Source organism: Carcharhinus amblyrhynchos, chromosome 13, assembly GCF_965287045.1.
Source record: "Carcharhinus amblyrhynchos chromosome 13, sCarAmb.v2.hapA, whole genome shotgun sequence".
In the NCBI taxonomy this organism is placed as follows: domain Eukaryota; kingdom Metazoa; phylum Chordata; class Chondrichthyes; order Carcharhiniformes; family Carcharhinidae; genus Carcharhinus; species Carcharhinus amblyrhynchos.
Window position 1 is genome coordinate 26,574,619 of NC_137336.1, and position 23,731 is coordinate 26,598,349.

The window sequence follows — 23,731 nt, forward strand, 5'->3', positions numbered from 1 at the left end:
TAGAGGGATATGATTCCCCGGAAGGGTAGGGGGTTTTAGTTAAGTCGGGTAGCATGGTCGGTGCAGGCTTGGAGGACCAAAGGGCTGTTCCTGCGTTGTAATTTTCTTTGATCTAACCCTGCTCTCACATTTGACCCTGATATGATCTTCTGCCCTCAAATCTTCATCATCACAAAGTCCATCTATGTCCAGCTCCGTGACATTGTTCAAACTCAACCCCTCCTCAGCTCATCGGTTACTGAAAACATTATCCGTGCCTTTATTAGTATCTAGGCTTTACTCCAATGCCCAGCCTCCCACCTTTCACCCTTCATAAATTTAAACTCATTCTCTGCTTTCCACATCCGATAAGTATATCACCTCTGTACTGGTGCATTACACTCTTCATCCAGCAATGTCTCAGTTTTAACATTCTCATCCTTGTTTTCAAATCCATCCATGACCTTGTTTCTCCCCATCATTGTAAACTCCTCTAGCCATGGAGCTTTGAGGCCTTTGCACAGATCTCTGCATTCCTCCAATTCTGATCTCTTGTGTATTCCCTATTCAAATCACACAATAGTGTGGCAGCTCTGCTTTCTGGTGCCCAACGTCTGGAATTTCCTCTTTTACCCTCTCTATCTCCCTCACCCCCTCTGCCTCTCTACCTTCCTCACCCTCTCTGCCTTTCTCCCTCCTGCACTCTCTCTAGATCCCTCACCCTCTCCCTATCTCTCTACCTCCCTCACATTCCCTGCCTTTCGATCTCCCTCACTCTCTCTGCCTCTCTATCTCCCTCACTCTCTCTGCCTCTCTATCTCCCTCACTCTCTCTGCTTTTCTACCTTCTGCACCCTCCCTAGATCCCTCACCCTCTCTCTATCTCTCTACCTCCCTCACCTCTCAGCCTCTCTACCTCCCTCACCTTCCCTGCCTCTCTACCTCCCTCGCCCTCTCTGTATCTCTCTACTTCCCTCACCCTGTCTGCCTCTCTACCTCCTTTGTCCTCTCTACCTCTCCAGCTCCCTCACCCTCTCCGCCTCTCAACCTCCTTCACCCTCTCTGCCTCTCTACCTCCCTCACCCCCTTCCTTTCTCCCTCCCTCATCCTTTCAGCCTCTTTACCTCCCTCACCCTCTCTGCCTCTCTCCCTCCCTCATCCTTTCTGCCTCTCTCCCTCCCTCACCCTCTCTGCCTCTCTCCCTCCCTCACCCTCTATGTCTTTCTACCTCCCTCACCCGTTCTGCCTCTCTACCTCCTTCGCCCTCTCTGCCTTTCTCTCTCTCTCTCCTCCTTCAAAAATGTCCCTTTAAAAAATACCGAGGTGAGTATTTATTTTGGATATCTCTCCCGTAATATCCCCTTCTGTGGGTCAGTGTCAGATTTTGTTTTACAATTTTCAAATTCAAAGATATTTTACTGATCTAAGAGTGTATATTATTCCAAGTTGTCGTCATAGGAACATTTTTATTTGCAATTACTTCTAGTTAAATGCAAATTATATGATTCCTTTTACTTCAAAAACCTCTGTTCAAACCCAAATTAGACTGACAGAATACAAATACTTTTACTGATCTGGCATTAATCTTGCTGTTGTCTGTAAAAAACTGAGGTGACATTAAATGATGAGATTTGTAGTAATGATGAACACTGTGTCATTCGGGACAAGTTGCTGGATGGATGGTATTGTGTTGTGCTCTGGTTCAATGCAGCAGTGAGATTTCCTTTCTTTCTGATCAATTCCTTCTTCACTGATGTGAATCTTAACCCCTTCTGCAGACAAGACTTAGCCGTAGCTCAAGTGCTGTGTTATTTCCTTCCCTTATAATCCAATCAATAACCTTTCACGTGGACGTGGCAGATTTTGATTGAAGGAGCAGATGGGACAAGGTGGAGATTTAATTGAAATTCCTTTATAAAACAAAATAGCATTCAGAAAAGAAAACACTGATAATAGGACCCTGCTGCATAGATCAACTCTCTTCCGAATGTTTCTTCAGGTTCTTATCCAGCCTTAATTATATATCATAACTTAAATTATGTAGCTGCCACCCTGCACCCAGGGGGCTGTGAAATTCAGCTCTAAATCATTATCTAAACCAGGCCAATAAACACAGTCTCGGGCTTTGGATTTCATTGTGACTATTCCAGAGTGTTCAGTGTAGAGTTCTGCCAGACTGCTATCTCTAGAAGCTAGGTACCACCATTCTATGGTTTTGGGAGATGATGGCCTACTGGTATTATCACTAGACTATTAATCCAAAAACTTCTGAGGACCCGGGTTCGAATCCTGCTGTGGCAGATGGTGAAATTTGAATTCAATAAAAAGCAACTGGAATTAAGAATCTACTGATGACCATGAAACCATTGCTGATTGTTGGAAAAACCCATCTGGTTCATGAATGTTCTTTCGGGAAAGAAGTCTGCTGTCCTTACCTGGTCTGGCCTACGTGTGATTCCAGAGCCACAGCAATGTGGTTGACTCTCAACTGCTGGCAGCTAGGGATGAGCAATAAATGCTAACCCACCAGTAACACCCATGGCCCACAAATTAATAAAAAAAACTTGATGTAATTCTATTCACGTGACAACTCATTGCAATCATTGTGCAACTGTTTTTGGCCCCTCATCTATACACTGGTCAAATTCTGTCTATCTGTTCAATGTCTGTTCATACATTCGGCCTTTTTGAATTTCAGTGGCAACTTCAGTTGTAGTGAGTGTAAAGTCCTCACCTACTATCCCAACTGTGAAGATTGCACCTTCACAGTCTATGGAGTGGAATCGGCTGCTGTCGGTGGTGGTAGAGGCGAACTCGCTGGGGTCTTTTAAAAGACTTCTGGATGAGTATATGGGATCTAATGGGATTGGGAGTTACAGATAGTTCTATGGCTTGGTAGGTATAGATGTGATTGGCGCAACTTGTGGGCCGAAGGGCCTGTTTGTGCTGTAGTGTTCTATGTTCTATTTTCTATGTTCTATATCTGAGTCCCCATATGACAACCATGCCAGTGCTCTATTGATAGCATTCTCTTTCAATCTGCAGTCTTTGAGATTGTAGTTCTACTATGAGAGAAGCTGTCCTTTGCTCCTTTTAGCACTCCTTCCTGCTACTCCTTTTGCCATTTCAGTATTGCAGACTTTGATCCCAGAATAACTATTTGGGGTTTCTGATCTGTTACTGGTCTGAAGGTTCGACCTAACAAAAACTGGTGAAATCTTTTGATTCTGATGGTGATTCTAAACTGTTTTACCTGTGGGTTGTTGCGTTTACTCTGAGTAGTATGCATGAAGTAAATGCGATGTGCTCCTCTTGACCGTCATCGATGTCATGACTGATCACTGCTCCAACTCTATGGTTTGAAACACCTAGGGCGCAATCTTCCTGTCCCACTCACCATGTGAATTGTTGTGGGTGGGGGGAACGGACGATGCAGTAAATGACTGTTTCTTAAGTAACTTTCTTATTCTATTGTTGCTATAGAATTCATTGGTTCTACACATTGCATACTGGGTGGAAGTAGTATTGTTTGGTATGGGGAGACGTGAGTGGTCCTAACAGTTTTGGGGGAGCTATATTTCGGCATGGGGTCCATAAAGCGTGGGTGGGGGGCATGCTTTGGAATAAGGGGGCTGAGAGGCCTTTGGGAGTGGTTGGGATAATTCTCCATCATTGTCCAGTGGAGACACATTAGACATGGAACTGTATTATTATGGAAATAATTGTACAATATACCTCTAATTAAACTTTAAATTTAGCAGTCTGTAATTAGAGACTCTAAATCAATGATTATTCTTGTATAGCATGTCTTATTATGGGGTGGGGGGGGGAGGGGGCATGATGTGCCATAGGACCATAGGGCATGGGTGAGTGCATACCTAGGTGCACGGGGGTGCATGAGAGACCATGATATGGTTGGAGGCTATACTTTGCCACAGGAAGTTTTGGCCTCTGGTTCACAACACCCCTCTGTTGCCGTGGACTATGAGTTTTTGAAAATCTGTACTGACTACATGAACATTGCAAAGGACTAGGTCACATCCATCCCCACAATGGAGCCAGTCAAGCCAGGGGTGCAGAGTGGGGGTCTCGCAATCCAAACCAGCCCACACCCTTAAAAGGCATTCCTGAAAACTTGGCACCCCAGCAAAGGGATTGGGAATCCTGGAAGTGCTCCCAAGTCATCCTGGCTTGGGGCAAATTCAGCCCACCAACTTCACAAATCAAATAATATTCCAGTTAATTTTACCTGTTTGTTATCAGTCTGTTGATGTGTTAAAGAAAGGAAGGTGCTCACCTGTCTTTCCGCTATAGACTCTCTCAGTGGAGAGAGAGATTTATTAAGGAAAGGAAGACAATGAGGATATTGAAGTTTCATAACCGAGCTACCTCTGGGGAGAGACATTCGAAAATGGAATTGTGTTATTATGAAAAGAAGTGTATAATTTACCTCTAATTAAATCCCAAATGCAGCAGTCTGTACTTAGAAACTCAAAATCAATGATTATCCTTGAACAACTTATGTGTATCTAAAAGCTCTCATCTCCCCTGTCCTTGCCACAAAAAAGCTGCTTCCATGCCTCTTGTGAGACTACAACTTACAGGACCACAAATAAGCTTAGCAATGCATTATAATAATGACATGCTTTTAAAAGAATCGTGATGTTTCAGCGTGCTGGAGTTGATTGCTTCTCATTGAAGGCATTGAAATCGCCACTCAGTATTACTCTGTGCAATCCTTTTATGCCCTCACTTTTCTGAATTGTATTGCTTTACTGTAATCTTCTTCCAACATCTATGTCCAATAGAAAATGTACCAGCTACTTGAAGAGTGAAAGGTCTTCCCTGTTAAAATGTGTGACGTTTTGATTAGTATTAGTGAAATGAGGTGAGATTCACCATTATTTTCTGTCAATGATATTTTGGAAGACATGAAACCATCTCTACACATGGAGCAGGCAACAAGCAAATGAGCATTGGAAATTTAAAATAGATGGGTTACATTAGTTGACTGAATAACAACATATAAATTTGTTAATTCTTTAGTCTGCCAGTATGGTCTTCTATCATTTCGGGGCTTAAATTAAAACACACACACACTTTTAGAAACCATAAGGATGACTTGTGTTGGTATGGAAAAGTGCTTCACTGGTAAGCTCGGTGGTAATCTTCTGATGTTGGGCAGTTAGATCGTCACCAGCATGTAAAGGTGCTATAATAGCCTGGGAGAACTTTATGCTGATACTGTAGCTGTAATTTTACTGTCCCTAGGGTGACAGGCGACAGGCTGGGAAGCAAGTATGCTGGTAAAGTACCATGATAATATAGCACTTTACCAGTATAACTGTGATTATCCTTCTCTCCACTCACACTGTTTGAACCTGTAAAGATTTGATTACCTGTAAAGACTTGCATTCCAACCATTCTTCACGTTCCATTCTGTTACTATCTTGCAATTGTGCCGTTATCTATATATGCTGTGTTTGCGAACCTACCTCCACTCACTTGATGAAGGAGCAGTGCTCCGAAAGCTCATGATTCCAGATAAACCTGTCGGATTTTAACCTGGTGTTGTGAGACTTCTTACTGTAAAGCAGCAGAGAGCCCATGCCAAGATGTCTCTCTGATGCAGTTACACTAATTGAGTGCTGGAACAACTGCCTGCCAAACAGACGCAGGCAGGCAATCTGAATAGTTAATGGTTCAATTAAGGGCCATTTTCCTGAGCTGTGGCCATTTTGCCAATTGCAGAGAACATCACAACCCCCCAAACCTCCCACTATTTGGAAGTCTGCCAGCTCCATATTGGTGGCCTCCAAGTGGCTTCCCGGTGATAGGCTCTATGAAAAAAAGACGAGAGTGCAGGCAAGGAAGGCAGCCTCAGTAAAGTGGTTTTCTCTCTGACACTAGGCCCAAAATATTTTTCCTACGTGTGTTATGAGTCGGAGAAAATTAAGATTAAATAAAACAAAGTAAAAGCAGCAAGTTGATCGGAGGCAGATGGCTGGAGAAATGATGATGCGTGAATTAGCCTACCACTGGAAAACAAGTATGTGGCGAGAGCAAACAGTGGGGCTATGGAAGTGGTAACTTCAGAGTGGAGGGGTAAGGAAATTCAAACGTTTCTGCTGAAAGCCAACTACACAGGCTAAATAACGTCAAAGGGAGTGAAACAGGATAACTGTCGAACCCTAACTAAGGAGGATAAGAAGAAAAAGAAAAACGACAGAACTGCAGCAAGTTTCTGAGAGAAGCAGCCATTTGTGGAGCAGGCTTGATGGGCCGAATGGCCTAATCCTATGTCTTATTGTCTTTGCTGAACCAGACGCTTTTTTCCCCAGATGCGGCAACCTTAACAAGGTTGTGGTCATTATTTGCTGGATTTTGCTCATTGAGTTACTTAACATTGGATATTGTTTGGGAAAAGGTGCGTATCAGAACTCAGGTAAAGTGTAGGTAGTTTTCAGGGCCAAGGGATAGTTTCTTGTAAAATTATGTGTATATAGCTGTCAGTATCCTTAAATGTCGTAGTTTATTATAGTGCTTCTTGTCGTGTGTGTTTGTGTTCCTTTTAAGTTAATGAATGTTCCTTATTAATTGTTCACGCAGTGAGTGGACCGTTTCCTCACTGTGTTGTACATTGTTCCTCACGTAATACCAGAAAAAATACACCGCTATAAACTGGTGTTCCAAGTTACCTTTCAGGGTTTTGGGATAGCCTTGCATTTAAATTCAGTGTAGTTTGTAACACATGCTGAGGTCACCTGCATTCCTCAACATGGACTACTCTGTTGGTGGCTCTGCTGAGGCTTCAGGGCCACAACTCTTATAGAACATAGAACACTACAGCACAAACAGGCCCTTCGGCCCACAAGTTGCGCCGATCATATCCATACCTACCAGACCATAGAACTATCTGCAACTCCCAATCCCATTAAATCCCATGTACTCATCCAGAAGTCTTTTAAAAGACCCCTGCGAGTTCGCCTCCACCACCACCGACGCAGCCGATTCCACTCACTCACCACCCTCTGAGTGAAAAACTTACCCCTGACATCTCTTCTGTACTTGCTCCCCAGCACCTTAAACCTGTGTCCTCTCATAGCGACTATTTCAGCCCTGGGAAATAGCCTATGAGAATCCACCCTATCTATACCTCTCAACATTTTATAAACCTCTATCAACCTTCGTCTCTCCAGGGAGAAGAGACCTAGCTCCCTCAACCTATCTTCATAAGGCATACCTCCCAATCCAGGCAATATCCTAGTAAATCTAAATGATTGGGTTGAAAACAGGGACAGCCCACCCACTGTAATTGGATGGTGGGACTGGTGGCGGTCAATTAGGTAAATTGCAGATACAGTCCCACTGCCCCAGCCCTGTGGGCCTAAGGCCTACATATCACTCCAACTTCAGGACTTCCCCATCCTGAACAAAATTCCGTTCTGTGTTCCAAAAATAGAGAAGTGTTTCACATCCCAGTACAATGGTCCCTTCTTTCAAGACGATATATAACAATGTAAGTGCTGCAGTCAAATTACAAAATTACTCCAGCATGATCTATTCTGTGTAGCTTTAAAGCAGATGCTTGTATGAATACCAAATACTGATATATGCTAGCATATTACTATATATATTCAGAACCCTATTTAGAAACAATAGAAATCTCTCCTTGGAATCTCTAATGCTGTATGTTTTGACAGTAAGTATTGTGAAAATAGTTTAAAACAGCTGAAGCACCCACCCCCCCCATAGGCTCGAAAATAAATGATAAGATTAATTAACTATCTATGAATGCTGAGGAGAGACCCAGTAGAAGTCTATAAAATTATGAGAGGCATACAAAGGGTTGGCAGTCAGAATCTTTTTCCCAGAGTTGAAATGTCTAATCCTAACGGGCATGCACTTGAGGTGAGAGAGGGGAAACTTCAAAGGAAATGTGAGGGGCAAGTTTTTTTACACGGAGAGTGGTAGGTGTCTAGAACTCGCTGCCAGGGATGGTGGTGCAGGCAGAGACAATAGGGACATTTAAGGTGCTTTTAGATAAGCACATGAATATGCAATGAATAGAGGGATATGAACCAAGGGCAGGCAGAAGGGGTTAGTTTCATTTGGCATCATGTTCGACACAACATCTTAAGCTGATGGGCCTGTTCCTGTGCTGTGCAGTTCATATGTTCAATGTGACAAGACTGATGATGGATGTCAGCTGTGGCTGCGATATGGACCCTGGTGTCCCAGTCAATAGTACAGAGCGCTAGTGTACTGCATCACCTGAAGAAACAGATAACTGCGTTTGCAGCTTCTGTATTTTTAGATTTCTTTCAACAAATAAAATCTCAATACGTTTCCTAAAATTACAGACTGGAAAAGCTGAGCTTTTCACCTTTTTTGTATGAAACAAGTGGTGGTTAAACAAGGGGAATGGTCAGTGCAGCATACACAGCTGATCAACAAAGTAATATATACACTTGGAACAACCATAGTGAGCAGAAACTAAGAAGGATGAGAAAGACATAAGCAACTTTGAGACAAATTCACCCCTGTGGGCATACCTCTCCACATTAATCAGGCAGTAGTATTGATGGGGATCAGGGAGCAGTCATAGTGATGAAATGTTATTTACTGCATGCAGTGTCAAAGGTGGGAAAGAAGCAAAGAAATAAACAGCTGAGAAGAGGGGACATCAAGGAATAGGAGCAGCTTATTTCTGCTATGAAATGGGATTTTCAATGATAACAAGTTGGAGTCATTATTAATAGACAGCAGGAAAGGATGATTTTGCTACATCAAAATCAGAAGTTGTGACAGCTGCTGCCTCCACTAATTTGGGGACAGAGATGTACAGTACAAAATATTTCAACATAGGACCGAGGATGCCAAAATATTAAGTATCTGCAAAGGTTTGGGAGCAGGTTGCAGATTGGCATGACTTTACTGATTAAATTGGTGTTCTGTTTTTCCTTATGACCACAACCTGGTCATATCACATTTCTGTTAGCTATGGTACAGTTGATGTGGCTGGTAATTCTTGTAAATTCCTTGCTGCGGATAACAAAGTGTCTCTTCACATCTGGAGTTTGATGAAGTGACCTTAATTGTTGGATATAGTCCAAACATTTGGTGACTTAAAGATTCTCCAAACTGCTTTGTCATTTGCAATGATTATCAGGTACAATGAATGCAGGACAATGACTGTCTAATCTTGGATAGTCCTTTAATTAAGACAGTATAAAACTATTAATAATATTGTATCAAGCTACTTACATTCCTGAAGATGTAGTTGAATAAATGTTTGATTTGCAGGGGAATGTTGACGAAGAGAGTCCGTCTGCTGGGGAATAGTGTTTCATGGCGGACTAGAAATATGTACGTAACACCGCTGTTACTGAAGAAGTTAGCAATTGTTACACTATTTTGGCAGAAAAGATCACAGGCAAAAAGAAACAGACAATGAATGGAATCTTACCACTGTTCACATTGATTGGATTTTCCCATCCTGCCGCAGTAAACGGACATTTGGCTGGTCGCCAAATTCTCCCATCTCGCTGCAGCGGAACTGTGGCACGAACAGGCGGTAAGATTGCGTCCAATGAGTGACTTGATCAGATGTGGCGAGAGGAGAGGAGAAAGAGAAATGACACAATTTAGTTAATGGTAAGATATTGTGGAGATGCTGGTGTTGAACTGGGGTGGGCACAGTAAGAAGTCTCTTCCAATACCAGGTTAAAGTCTAACAGGTTTATTTGGTATCACAAGCTTTTGGAGCGTTGCTCCTTCATGAGGTGAGTGAATCACCTGATGAAGGAACAGGGCTCCAAAAGTTTGTGATACCAAATAAATCTGCTGGACTTTAACCTGGCATTGTGAGGCTTCTTACAATGGTAAGATGGGAATGGGGAGAATAAGAGAAGTTTGCAACACCATTCAAAAAAAACTAAAGAAGTAGAAAACATGCAATGTGTTTGAGTGGGATGTTGATCCACCAGGAGGAACCCTTCAGTTGTAGGCAATAAAATAAAACAAGACTTACTCCAAATTATAAATCAAAGGAAAATGTTTAATAATGAAACTTCATTACTCTAACTCTTGAGGCCACGCCCTGGGGTATTCCAAGCTCCCATAAACCCTGTCAGCTGACCACCACATCATTTTGTCATTGGTTACATAGTTTACTGGGTCAGCTGACCTTAACAGCATGTTACCATTGGGCACATTACAACAGATCCAATGTTATAATTGGTTTCAATCAAACACGGTGATTTTCATTGTAACTTAATTGCAGTGTGAACGTAAGCCTGCTTGTGACTAATAAATAAACTTTACTTTTAACTTGGGACATTGTGGACATTGGAGTGATAAACTGAAAGGGGTAGTGAAAAGATGAGCGTAATCTGAGAAGACCAGAGATAGGAGCAGAACAACAAACATGCTTGTGGACTGATAATGTTGATGGAGGCACCAAGGTTCAAAACTCAGTGGGGTACTGGGAAAGCATGTAAAAAATCAATCACAAGGAGGAGGGAGTCAACAAATAAAAGGAGAGTTGCCTCCCTATAGCAAGGGAAGAAGAGAAAGGACCTGTGATTGGAGAATCTGGGTCATTATACTGGCTGATCCCAAAGTTTCCACCCGGATGAGGGAGAACAGGGTGGGAGGAAGAAGCAGGGGACCTCACTCAATGGCACGCTACACGAACCATGGCTGCAGTGCCTGAGTTGGGGGTTTGGGAGATCCTGGCCGAGACTCAGAGGATGAACAGGCCAGGGATGAGAATCCCGGTGGGAGAAAAAAGCAGCAGGAGGTGCAGACAGAGGCAAAGGAGATAGAGAAAGAATGGGGCCTTCAACTGGATGAATGCAGCTGTTTAGCTGTAAAATTCTTTAAAGACACCAACACCTTGGCCTGCAGGCAGACTGCAAAGGAGCATTGGTTTTGACCTTCTTTACAACATGGAGCCGGGGCAGAGCCACATTCAGAAACAGAGGCATTTGGAATGTTTTCTGCACCACATTAAGGGCAGTGGTGAATGGTTCAAGCAATACACAATCTCAAGGAAGTTATGGCTGTCTGGTGAATTGATGGTGGTGCTGTTGGTGCTGTTGGCTATGATGCGGCACGGTGGCACAATGGCGAGCACTGCTGCCTCACAGCTCTAGGATACCAGGTTCAATTCTGGTCTTGGGTCAATGTCTGTGTGGAGCTTGCACATTCTCCTTGTGTCTGCGTGGGTTTCCTCCGGGTGCTCTGGTTCCCTCCCACTGTCCAAAGATGTGTGGGTTAGGTTGATTGGCTATGGTAAAATTGACCCGAGTGTCAGGGGATTAGCAGGGTAAATGTGTGGGGTTATGAGAATAGGGCCTGGATGGGATTGTGGTCAGTGTCAAATCGATGGGCCGAACTGGCATCCTTCTGCACCAGAGAGATTCTGTGCTGCCAGTGCATTTTCACCTGAACTTTCGGATTGCTTTTTTTGCATATTATTTAAATTGATTGCATAATTCCCTTCATTCCACCTCTGAATCTGAAACTTCAATAAATCATTAAAAATAATAGTTTGTAACAAGGTGTGAGAATCAGTAAACTTTCAAAGGAAAACTATTTTGCAGGGCAATGGGACAAGAATAGGAAGGAGTGAGGACCAATTTGCTGAGCTCTCTCTTAAAGAGCTGACACAGGCATGATTTGTATACAGTCTTTCAATGTCCATTGTAAAAAGCATGACATAGGGTGTGTGGAGATTTACATTGTACCCTCCAGGGCCAGGGACTATGGCAGTGCCCCGCACTGTTCAGCATCGATAGGGAAGTTGAGGAACCTAATTAGGTCCTCCATATGGGGTGAGTGAAGGGTAAGTTGTTGCAATTAGTCAGTTAACTACTTTGTAAAGTGGCATTAATTAGGAAATCCAGGGTTATGGGAATATGTGGATTTGAGAGTTTTCACATCAAATCAGCCATGATCTTACTGAATGGCAGAGCAGACCTGATGAGCCAAATGACCTACTTCTGCTACTTTGTCTTCTAGTCTTTTTTGTTTTTGTTTTTAATATAACTAGAACACTTCTTTAGATCTTCATGGGTGGCATGGTGACATAGTGATCAAGCAGTGCTGCCTCACAATGACAGGGACCCGGGTTCAATTCTGGCCTTGGGTGACCATTTGAATGAAGTTTGCACATTCTCCCTGTGTCTGCATGAGTTTCCTCAGGGGGCTCTGGTTCCCTCCCACTGTCCAGGGATTTGCAGGTTAGGTGGATTGGCCATGGTAAATTTCCCCTTAGTGTCCAAACATGTGTAGGTTAAGGAGATTAGTAAAGTAAATAGCTGGGGCTATGGGCCGGGGGGTGGGGGGGGACTACTCTGTCAGAGAGTCAGTGCAGACTTGAAGGGCCAAATGGCCTCCTTCTACACTATAGGGATTCTACGATTCTATGCCAAGAAGTTCCAACTTATGTCTCATTGATGATCATACAAGGAGGTGAATTAACTTTAAAGTAATCACTGAAGATTGAATTATATGTGAATCAAGCCATTGTTATCTGATGGTTGGTTTTGTGCTGCAGAATTAATATGTGTGTATTCCCGGTGCTGCACAGTTGGATTTTTGGAAGTCTATATCCTGATGTATTTGTCAACACTCAATTTTAATCGGAAGTGTTGAGGCAAAAGAAACTTGAAATTGGCAGAAAAAAACCAAGAGGTGATGTAGAGTGCTGACTGCTTACAATTTTTTTTTTAAGTACACTGCAGATGTGAGATTCATTCCCAATAAGTTATGTTTGCCATTTTGAAAACTTGAGTATGGGAGATTTGTTTATGATAGATTGACTAAACATCTTATTTATAGATTCTAAGTTAGAAGATGTAATAATGCATACACAGATTTTAGTATTTGTGCTGCTTTATCTACCTAAAGAAGGAAACATAGAAACATAGAAGAAAGGAGCAGGAGAAGGCCATTTGGCCTGCTCTGCCATTCATTATGATCATGGCTGATTGTCCAACTCAATAGCCTAATGCTGCTTTGCTCCCATAACCTTTGATCCCCGTTCGCCCCAGATGCTATATGTAGCTGCCTCTTGAATATATTCAATATTTTGGAAATCTAAAGAAAAAAATTAACACCAATATAGAAGTCAATGTGATGAAGTGACTCTATCACCCTAATGAAGGAATTCATGAGAATCAAATTGGAGCCTCTGAAAATCAACGATGGCCCTCAAGAAAATCACAAGAATGGCCTTCAAAAAAAAATGTTGGCCCATCTGATGCTCCATCTGCCAAATTTTTGTCCACTCACTTATCCGATCCACATCTTTTTGCAGACCCTTTGGGCTGGATTTTACACTCACCCGCTGATCCAGCATGTTAGCTTCTCCACCACCTGCCCCTGGGCCTTTATGAAGTTTTATGGTGGTTAGTGGAGGCACTGGATGATTTGCTGACCTTTGGGCCTATTGACTCCTTTATGCAATGAACCCTATGTAAAGGATTTGGAAAAGAGGTCAACAGGTCGCTGGGGTAGGGTTTCCACTGGCGCAGGGTCATCCAAAAAATTCAGTATGCACCTTTATCCACTTTGCTGATGTGAAGTGAAGTGTTAAGTATAGGGAAGGAAATGCTATCGGCTTCTATGTGTTTGGATAACTTTGTGTTGCTTCTGGCCTGCGCAATGCCTGTCCGGGAAATGTTCTGTGCTGTGTAAGAATGTAATGATAGAATCATGGTCCCACTGTACTGGCACCTGATAAACTTGCTTGCTTTTAAAACTCATTCCGAGCCCTAGGATCAGTGCTGCATTGAAGAGGGTATTTCACTCAGTGTGAATTTGTATTCAACGGAGGCAAAAGCTTATTTTGAAACTTCCATCTCTAATCTCTGGGTAGGTTTACTGGGATCAACTGCAAAAGCTGAGGTAATTAAACCTGAAGCCATCTAGGTAAAACTCAATTACATCTATTGACATTTGAACAAGGTATTGAAACCATAAGCCCTTTACATTTAATTGTGCTGTACACAGAAAGCCAGATGAGTAGAAAGTATAGACTATTGTTTAGTACTTATCACCAGCCTCATGGGTATACTACATTTTATGCTTCTACTTATTTCAACTCTATATCATTATCACACAATCAAGGCTGCATATTTGTGTTATTCTGCAATAGTCAGTAAGCCACGTTCCCCCCATAGCCTTTGATCCCCTTAGACCCTTGCTGCTTGCCTTGCTGAATGTCTGAATATCTTACTGAATGTCTTGCTGCAGTCATACAGGCTCCTGGAATATTGTGAGCAGTTTTGATATCCTTATCTGTGGAAGGATGTTCTTACTATGGAGGAAGTGCAAAAAAGATTTGCCGGACTGATTCCTGGAATGGCGGGACTGATGTATGAGGAGAGATTGAGTCAATTGGATTATATTCACTGGAGTTTAGAAGAAGGAAGAGTGGATCTCATAGAAACCAATAAAATTCTAACAGGACTAGATAGGGGAGATGTAGGAAGAGTGTTCCTGATGATGGGGAAGTTCAGAACCAGGGGATCACAGTCTGGAGATGCGGGGTTAACCATTTAGGACTGCGGTGAGGAGGAGCTTCTTCACCCAGAGAAAGGTAAGCCTGTGGAAATCTCTACCATGGAAAGCAGTTGAGACCAAAACATTGTTTTCAAGATAAATTAGATATAACTCTTGGGTCTAAGAGGATCAAAGGATATGGGGGGAATGCAGAAACAGGACTTGGATGATCAGCCATGATCATAATTAATTTCAGAGCAGGCACCAGGGCCAAATGGATTACTCCTGCTCCTATTTTCTATGTTTCTCAGGGTAGTGTTGTGGACCCAACCATTTTCAGCTGTTTCATCAATGACCTTCCCTGCACTCCTGTTTGCTGATATTTGCACAAAATTAAGCATCATTCATGACTTCTCAGGTACTAAAGTAGCCCTCGTGCATATGCAACAAGATCTGGACAATTGTCCGGCGTGGAATGGAGTGGCAAGTTACATTCATAACACATAAGTGCCAGGCAATTACTATCTCCAACAAGAAATAATACACCATGTCCCTTTGACATTAAATATCACGGTTGAATCCCTGACCATCAACAGCCTGGGGATTATCACTGACCAGAAACTGAACTGGACTACCCATATTAATACTGTGGCTGCAAGAACAGGTCAGAGTCTGGGAATTCTGCAGCGAGTAACTCACCTCCAAAGCCCGTGTACCATCTGCAAGGCACAAGTCAGGAGTGTGATGGAATACTCTCCAGTTGCCTGGATGAGTGCAGCTTCAGTTACATTCAAGCAGCTTGACACCATCCATAACAAAGCAGCCTGTTTGAATGGCACCCCATCCACTACCTTCAACATTCATTGCCTTCACCACCAACACACAATGACAACAGTGTACACAGCATCTACAAACTGCAGTGCAGGAACGCACGAAGGTTCCTTTGACAACCCTACCATTGAGAAGGTCAAAGTCATCAGAAAACTGCCATTTACAAGTCACACACCACCTTGAGTCAGAACCATATCATCGTCCCTTCATTGTTAGTGGGTTGAAATTCTGCAACTTCCTCCCTAACAATACTATGGGTGTATCTACACCACATGGACTACAACAGTTCAGGAATGCAGCTTAGTGCCACCTTCTCAAGAGCAATTAGGCATGGGCAACAAAAGCTGTCCGAGCCAATGATGGCCACATCCCTTGAAAGGATAAAACAATATATTTACCGATACAGCCATTTGTCTGTCTTTGGAATTGATTGAGCAGGTCTTGGGTCAGATTTTTGGTTCAGTTGTTTTGATTTTTTTTGTGACCCATCTGAGTGATTACAATGTTGGACCTTATAAAATAAAACACTATTCTCAGGGTGTATCACCATAGCACATTTGACAGAAGCAGCTTGTAATTACCATGCAAGTATAAATGTTCATGAGTCAATTGGAACTGAATTAATTCTTCTCAGTGGGTGTGGCTGTATATAGAAGTGCACAGGATTGAAAAAGATCCTACGATCCATCTGGCTAGGCACATTACAGCCTTCCAGTCTCAACTTCGAATTCAACAACTTCAGATGATTCGTTCTACCCCACCTTGACCCCTTTGTTTTCATTTCATTTCATTTTTAACAGTTCTCTATTTTTTATTTCTTATTGTCTTTCTTTATTTTTCTTTCCCCCCCTACTCTTCCACACTATTTCATCCCTCCTTTTCTCGCTCTTTGCTACCCTTTGTCTCAATTTTACCTCTCTCCCACCCATCTCCCCCCTTCCCCCACACCTTCATCTGTCACAGTTTACCCTCTGATTTCAGTTTTCTCTTGATGGATTGCTGTTTGTAACCTTTCCCCTTGTAGTATAAATATCTTTCACTTTCTATGCCTTTTAGTTTCACAAAGGGTCATGTTGACACAAAGCATCAGCCCTTTTCTCTCCTTACAGATGCTGCCAGACCTGCTGAGATTTTCCAATATTTTCTCTTTTGGCTACAATCCATCAGGCCATTTTCTAAATTTGGGTGAGTTTGAAAGGGCTGTTTTAAGCTCTTAGATCAATCAGTTTCTCCCAAGTTAAGAGCCCTTGTGGACACAATCCACTTCTTCAAAATGTCTATTGCAGATAATCACCAATGTTTATGCTAAGCCATTATAACCAAAATAATTAACTGGGGATAAAAAGACAGGCTTGCATTCATATAGTGACATTCCCACCCACTGGGGTGTCTCAAAGTACTTTACAGCCAATGAAATACTTTTGAAATAGAAACATAGAAAAGAGGCCATTCAGCCCATCAAGCCTGTTCCTCCATTCATTTTAAACATGGCTGATCATTGAATCCAATATCCTGATCCCCCTTTTCCCCCATATGCCTCAATCCCAATAGGCCCAAGAGCTATACCTTTTTTTTGGAGTCATGGGGGTTTACAGCATGGAAACAGGCTCTTTGGCCCAACTTGTCTATGCCGCCCAGTTTTTACCACTAAGCTAATCCCAATTGTCCGCATTTGGCTCACGTTCCTCTATACCCATCTCACTCATGTGACTGTCCAAATGCTTCTTAAAAGACAAAATTATACCCACTTCTACTACTACCTGTGTGGTTATCGTTAGAAGTGACCAAGTGAACATATTACTGTTGTAATTGTGACTTTGAATACAAAACACAGAGATCACCAGGACCATAGAGATTAGCAGCAATGATGGGAGGGCAGACCATCCAATGTAGTCATCCTTGTAACATAGGAATGCTACAAATCAACTCAGCTTGCTGCTCCTAATTGTTATCCACAGATTTCTCTGGGAAATGTGTGTGTATGTCAACAGTTGAAGGTATTAAGGTCCTGGACTAGAATCCCAAAGTACATTAAGAAGTCAGATGAGACCCTGACAATTTTTTTTATTTTTGGCAAATTGTGAGGATAGGATGTTTCACCCTAGGAGTAACTCTGCTCACAAATTCAGGATCTCTTATAGTAAAATGCACTTTATTTAAAAATAACTCTAACAAAATGAAACAGCTTAACTCTTAATAGTGAAACAATAGTCAAAAACTGAAAGGAAACAAGCTTAATTTCTAACATCACTGTTTCACTTCCAAATATACAACATTCTCTTACAGGCTCAAAATTTCACTTTAAATACAGTTTACAACCATAAATATACTTGATATAAAGGGTGTTGACAGTCTTGAAGTCATGAAGGACAGATCTTGAGTTTCAGAGCAGCCTGCAGACCTCTGCTTTAATAAGCCCTAAAAAGAACTGAAAGCTGTTTTATCTCTTCTACAAAGTTAGCTCTTCCCAATAACCACATTATCACATGACTCTGTTAATCAACCTAATCAAAAACTCCAGGGACAATCTCCATCTATAAAGAGAAATCCATTAGCTCTCTCTTAAGTAAATACTACATCGCTAAATTGAGTAATTAATCTCCTCTCCCAGCATTTGAGCTGCATTCCCTCCAGACATGCCGACTGCCTGTAGAAAAAAGCTGAATTTTAAAACATTCCCTTACACACACAAAAAAAAGTATATCATCATGGGGTGAAACCAGTGTCAGGTTTGATTATGATGTCCTCACCTCACTGCTCACCCGAATAATCTATCAGTATTAAATGTTAATGCTTACGTAAGAACAATGGACAAATGGTTAACTTGAGAATGAATATCTAAGAACTAAGACCCAAAGAGTTAACTCTTTCAGGAAAGGAGAGAACAAAGCACCATAAGGGATATGTGGTTCTGCCAAAGGATGAGGTTCTACAACACTGACATATGGATTAAAAAATGCTTATGGTTAATCACACACTGACAGAGCGGTGCTGAGGGAGGATGACCACTTCTCCACAATAAACCATTATTTGAGATTGAGTCAGCCCAGTATTGTGGCCACGTACCCCAATGCCTGCATCACCTGAAGACTGGTGGACTGGAATTCTACCGTCCTGCCCACCATGGGAATTGGAGCGGATGATGGGCAGAACATGGAAAGATCTGTTGACTTAGTCAGGATTTTATGGCTTTGGGAAGGGGGAGCCTGTAAAATCTGGTCTGTAGTATTTGGGGAGCTAATCCTTCCATTTGTGTTCTCCCCAGCAGGTGGCATGAACTGATCAAGGAAAGAGAGAAAAGGTATGTAGCTGTGTTATAATAGGAAAATGTAAACAGCATAAAACAGAGGAACATACTTTATACTAACATCAGCAAATGGAGAATATATATCTATATACACTCAAAGAAGTTACAGCCTCAAAAATAACACTGGGCAAGTTCTTTTAAACATTTTTGATTCTTGGGAAAGAAAATCAATGGGAATTGAATCAGAACTGAGTAGCTGAAAGTTTGCTTTTGATTTCATTTTATTGAAATTGTAATTGATTTGTGTTTGTCCCTTGGCTCTTATGTTACTCTGGCTAGATTTCCAGCATAGGCTCTCATGATGACTGAATGGTTATCTACCAAGTTATGCGAATAGAGATGAACAAAGGAATTTCTTGCAGCATAAAGCAAAAAACAAAGATGCCATGTCATGGGGAGGTGATGGCCTGGTGGTATTATCACTGGACTATTAATTCAGCAACTCAGCTAATATTATGTTGACCTGGGTTCGAATGCCATCATGGCAGATGGTGGAATTTGAATTCAATAAAAAAAATCTGGAATTAAGAATCTACTGATGACATGAAACAATTGTCGATTTTTGGAAAAACCCATCTGGTTCACTAATGTCCTTTCGGGAAAGAAATCTGCTGTCCTTACCCGGTCTGGCCTACACGTGACTACAGATCCATAGTAATGTGCTTGACTGTCAATTGCCCTCGGGTGATTAGGGACGGACAATAAATGGTGGCCAGCCAGCGATGCCCATGTCCCACGAATGAATAAAAAAAAATCAGTATGGGTCTGTGAGTGGCTACAGATTGTTTGGGCGTTCAGTTCAAACATGTCCTGGTGATCTCTGTGTTTTGTATTCAAGGTCACAATTACAACAGTAATCTGTTTACTTGGTCACTTCTAACGATCATTATATGATGTGGAGTTGTTGGTGTTAGACTGGGATAGGCACAGTAAGTAGTCTCACAACACCAGGTTAAAGTCCAGGTTTATTTGGTAGCACAAGCTTTCGGAGTGCTGCTCCTTCATCAGGAGCAGTGCTGAAGTGACTCACCTGATGAAGGAGTGGCACTGTTGGACTTTAACCTGGTGTTGTGAAACTACTTGCTGAATGATCATTATAGGCTGGCAGTTTATGCTATTAAGATGAGGTGTGAGAGGTAGAGTGGTATGAGTTGGGGTTTTGTGGCTGAGACTGGGGTAGGTGAAACCCAATGGTTTTATGTAAGTGCAACTGGCTGCCACTGGAGCCAATGGCTACTCCCTTTGCACATGACCAGTTACACCAGCGATTGCAATTTGAACTGAGGTATAAATTGAAAATGACAGGCAATTTGTTCAGATTGTAGCACATAACAAAAAAAATCACAATTCCGACTTTACTTATTCTTTGCTGTGTTATTTTTTTCATCTTGAGATTGATGTTCTGTATTTTAAATTCGGTTTCTGGTGCCAGGTATCATTAGTTTTGCCATTAAATAGTGTCTGTAGCTTGTCATGATCAATCTTATAGTAACTCAAAGATGTATTTGTATTCCAACTTCTGCCATTATTTATGCTCTCCTCCCCATATGGCTGTCCACTCTAATATTCTTTCTCCCGCAGCCGGCAGGATTAACTTCTCCACAGCTGACATGAGGAAAGACGTAGGCGCTGAATGATCTTCAGGACAGGCTAGTGGAAGAAGGTCTTTGCTAGCTGCAGGGTTCGGCTGAAGTTGGGAGTTGTGTCACCTTGATTCTGACTGGGGCCTTCACACAAACTAGCTGTAAATCAGCACACACAGATACAGGTCAGTACTACAGAGTATGGAGAGTGCAGAATGATTGCTGATGGAAATAAAGAACATTTAGTGAATATTATAAGGGCCAACCATTTAAGGTATTGATTTCAACTCCCTTTGTTTAGTGGAAGTCAAGCAGAGGGGGGCAGTTTAAATGGAGGGGGGGACTTGCCCACTCTTTCACTGCTGACCACCCCACCACAATCTAGATACCTCTAATCTAAAGCTGAAAATGACAACAGCGCTCACCCAAGTTGGCTGGATCCCCACTAAGTCAAGCTCCAGTGATATTTTTGGAGCTTGAGCTACAATTTTACACTGGGGCCTGAGCAGGAGAGTAGTAAGGTAGCTTCCCCTGTAGGCCAGATATGGGGGTTAGGGCTGTAAGAGGCCCAGAAAGGGACTTCTAAATGATTTTCTTCTGTTTTCTTGTGCAGTAGGAGGAACAGAGGTGCCATCCTTTTTCTGGGCTTTCTATGCCTTCCTGATGGGAATTCTCCTTCAATAGTGCTCCAATAGATCAACCTGAATCAGATCAACTGCCCAGTTTACACTCTGTCATCTTTTAATTCCCATTAACTTTATCTGATCCAATCCTGTCAGTGCCACTAGGCAGTGTTAAGGTAATATTAATATAGTGCCCACTACCAAAATGAAATAGTAATATCATTGCAGAAAAAAAATACTATTGAAATATGGTTTAGAAGTAAAAAAGAGACACGGCAATATGTGCAAATACCAATGTTGGTATATGATGGAGAGGTAATAGAGCAGCTTATCCTTTACCTTTAACAAGTTTATTCTCAATACAGGACAGTAGCACTTACATGAAGCCACCCACCACCTGTCCATCGACAACTGTTCCAGCTGTGTCCATTTATACTGTTTTGGATGTTCAGTCCTTAACAAAGCGTTAGCTTAACAATGTAATTGTCAAAGCATGCACTTGTTGATGTGGCACAGTGGCTAACACTGCTGCCTCACAGTACCAGAGACCCAGGTTCAATTCCAATATCAGGTGACTGTTTATGTGAAGTTTGCACGTTCTCCAGTGTCTGCATGGGTTTCCTCTGGGTTTCCTCCCACAGTCCAAAGATACGCAGCTTAGGCGGATTGGCCATGTTAAATTGCCCCTTAGTGTCAGGGAGATTAGCAGGTTAAATATGTTATGGGTTTCCATGGGGATAGGGCCTTGATGGGATTGTTGTCGGTGCAGGCTCGATGGATCAAATGGTCCCTTCTGCACTGTAGGGATTTTATAATTCTATGATGCATTGACAATATGCACTGGCTGAGGATATGGTGGAGGCAGATTCAATGTGGCTTTGAGAAGGTAATTGCATATTTATCTGAGGAGAAAAAGAAATGCAGGATTACAGAGAAAAGGTGGGGGACTGTGACTAGCTAAGTTGCTTGTTCAGAGAGCCAGCATTGGCAAAGGACTGAATGGCATCCTCCTGTGCTGTAACTATTCTATAATGCAAGATGTTGAAAACAAGCAGCAGCTAAAATTACAAAATGTTGAAGAACCAGAAAAGAAGATCTACATTATTTGCAGTTTTTTCAGCCAATTACATGGAAACGATTTGTAATGACTACTGTACTGGCATGTATCAACAGTGAGTGAATGAGAAAACGAAGGCCCCAGATAGATCACTGGGATATTGCATCTAATTTCTTTTGTGGTTCTCAATAACCAGGCATTCAGTTTTTAAAGTTATTTATTAGTCACAAGTAGGTTTACATTAACACTGCAATGAAGTTACCGTGAAAATCCTCTAGTCGCCACACTCCTGCATCTGTTTGGGTACGCGGAGGGAGAATTTAGCATGGCCAATACACCTAACCGGCATGTCTTTCAGACTGTGGGAGGAAACCGGGGCACCCAGGGGAAACCCATGCAGACACAGGGAGAATGTGAAAACTCCAAACAGACAGTGACCCAAGTTGAGGTTTGAACCTGGGTCTTTGGCACTGTGAGGCAGCAGTGCGAACCACTGTGCCACTGAGCCACCCCAATTCAATGTATGAACCATTTTCTTAACACTTAGATGGATTAGGTGCAAACTAAAGCGATGGACAGTTTAATGCAATGGGTGGGATCTTCTGGCCGTGTTCACCTAAGAGTTGGAAAATTGCGCCCAAAGTCAATGACCTTTGAATGGTCCACCACTCACCCGCTATAATTGCCATGGCGGATGGGATGGGAAAATCCCTCTCATTGTTTTTGTCATCTGTCAACATTTGGAAAACACAATCGCTTCTGTATGGAATGTCAGTGTAAAATCATAGAATCCTACAGTGCAGAAGGAGTCCATTCGGCCCATTAAGTCTACATCAACCACAATCCCAACCAAGCCCTATCCCCATAACCCCATGCATTTACCCCAGCTAGTCCTCCTGACACTAAGGGGAAATTTAGTATGGCCAATCCACCTAACCCATACATCTTTGGACTGTGGGAGGAAACTGGAGCACTTGGAGGAAACCCAGGCAGACATGGGGAGAATTTGCAGACTCTGCACAGACAGTGACCCAAGCTGGGAATTGAACCTGGGTCCGTGGTGCTGTGAGGTAGCAGTGCTAACCACTGTGGCACCATGCCACCCGTATACCCCTTGTTCTTTGAAGAACCAATTGTTTGATTAACTTGGGATCAAATGTTTACAATGGTTTGTCCAAAGATTCCATTTGTCTTTACCAAATTGCAATGAGGTGGTTGAACAACAATTTCCATGTACTATAATCTGAAAATTACATTTACAGTTCCCCCTTAATGTTGCACTAGAGGAGCCAAGACCTGTAGTTTTGGCATATTTTTATCTCAGAGTTCCTAAGAAGCTGCTGCTATAATAACATAACAGAATAAAATGGAGAATTGAAATTATAACAAAAGTGTTATTGTCTGACAAAAGGAACAGGGGAACTCAACCCAGTGAAATCAGCAGAAATCTCATGTATGATTACTCACTCATTCACATCAACAAAAGGTCACTGATGAGTATTAAAGCATAGCTGAGCAGCCACCAATGAATTTATAAATTACTGTAATAGATCAGTAACTTTCACTGAATCGGTAATACACTACTGCAGCAAGATCACCAACGAATTAATAGCTTAAGTTGTTAAATGCATTATTAAGACTTACCTCACTCTCTAAAAATAAACTGTTAGTAAAACAAATGGGAATCAGTTAGCAGCTGCAGGTTAGGGACTGTGGGAGCAGAGGTGGAATGGGATTATATAGTAGTACATTACTTCCCCAAGGTAAGAGAGCAACCTGGTGCTCCGCAGTGTAAGGATTATGGGATGAGAAGATTTAACGGAGCAGGTTTTATTCAG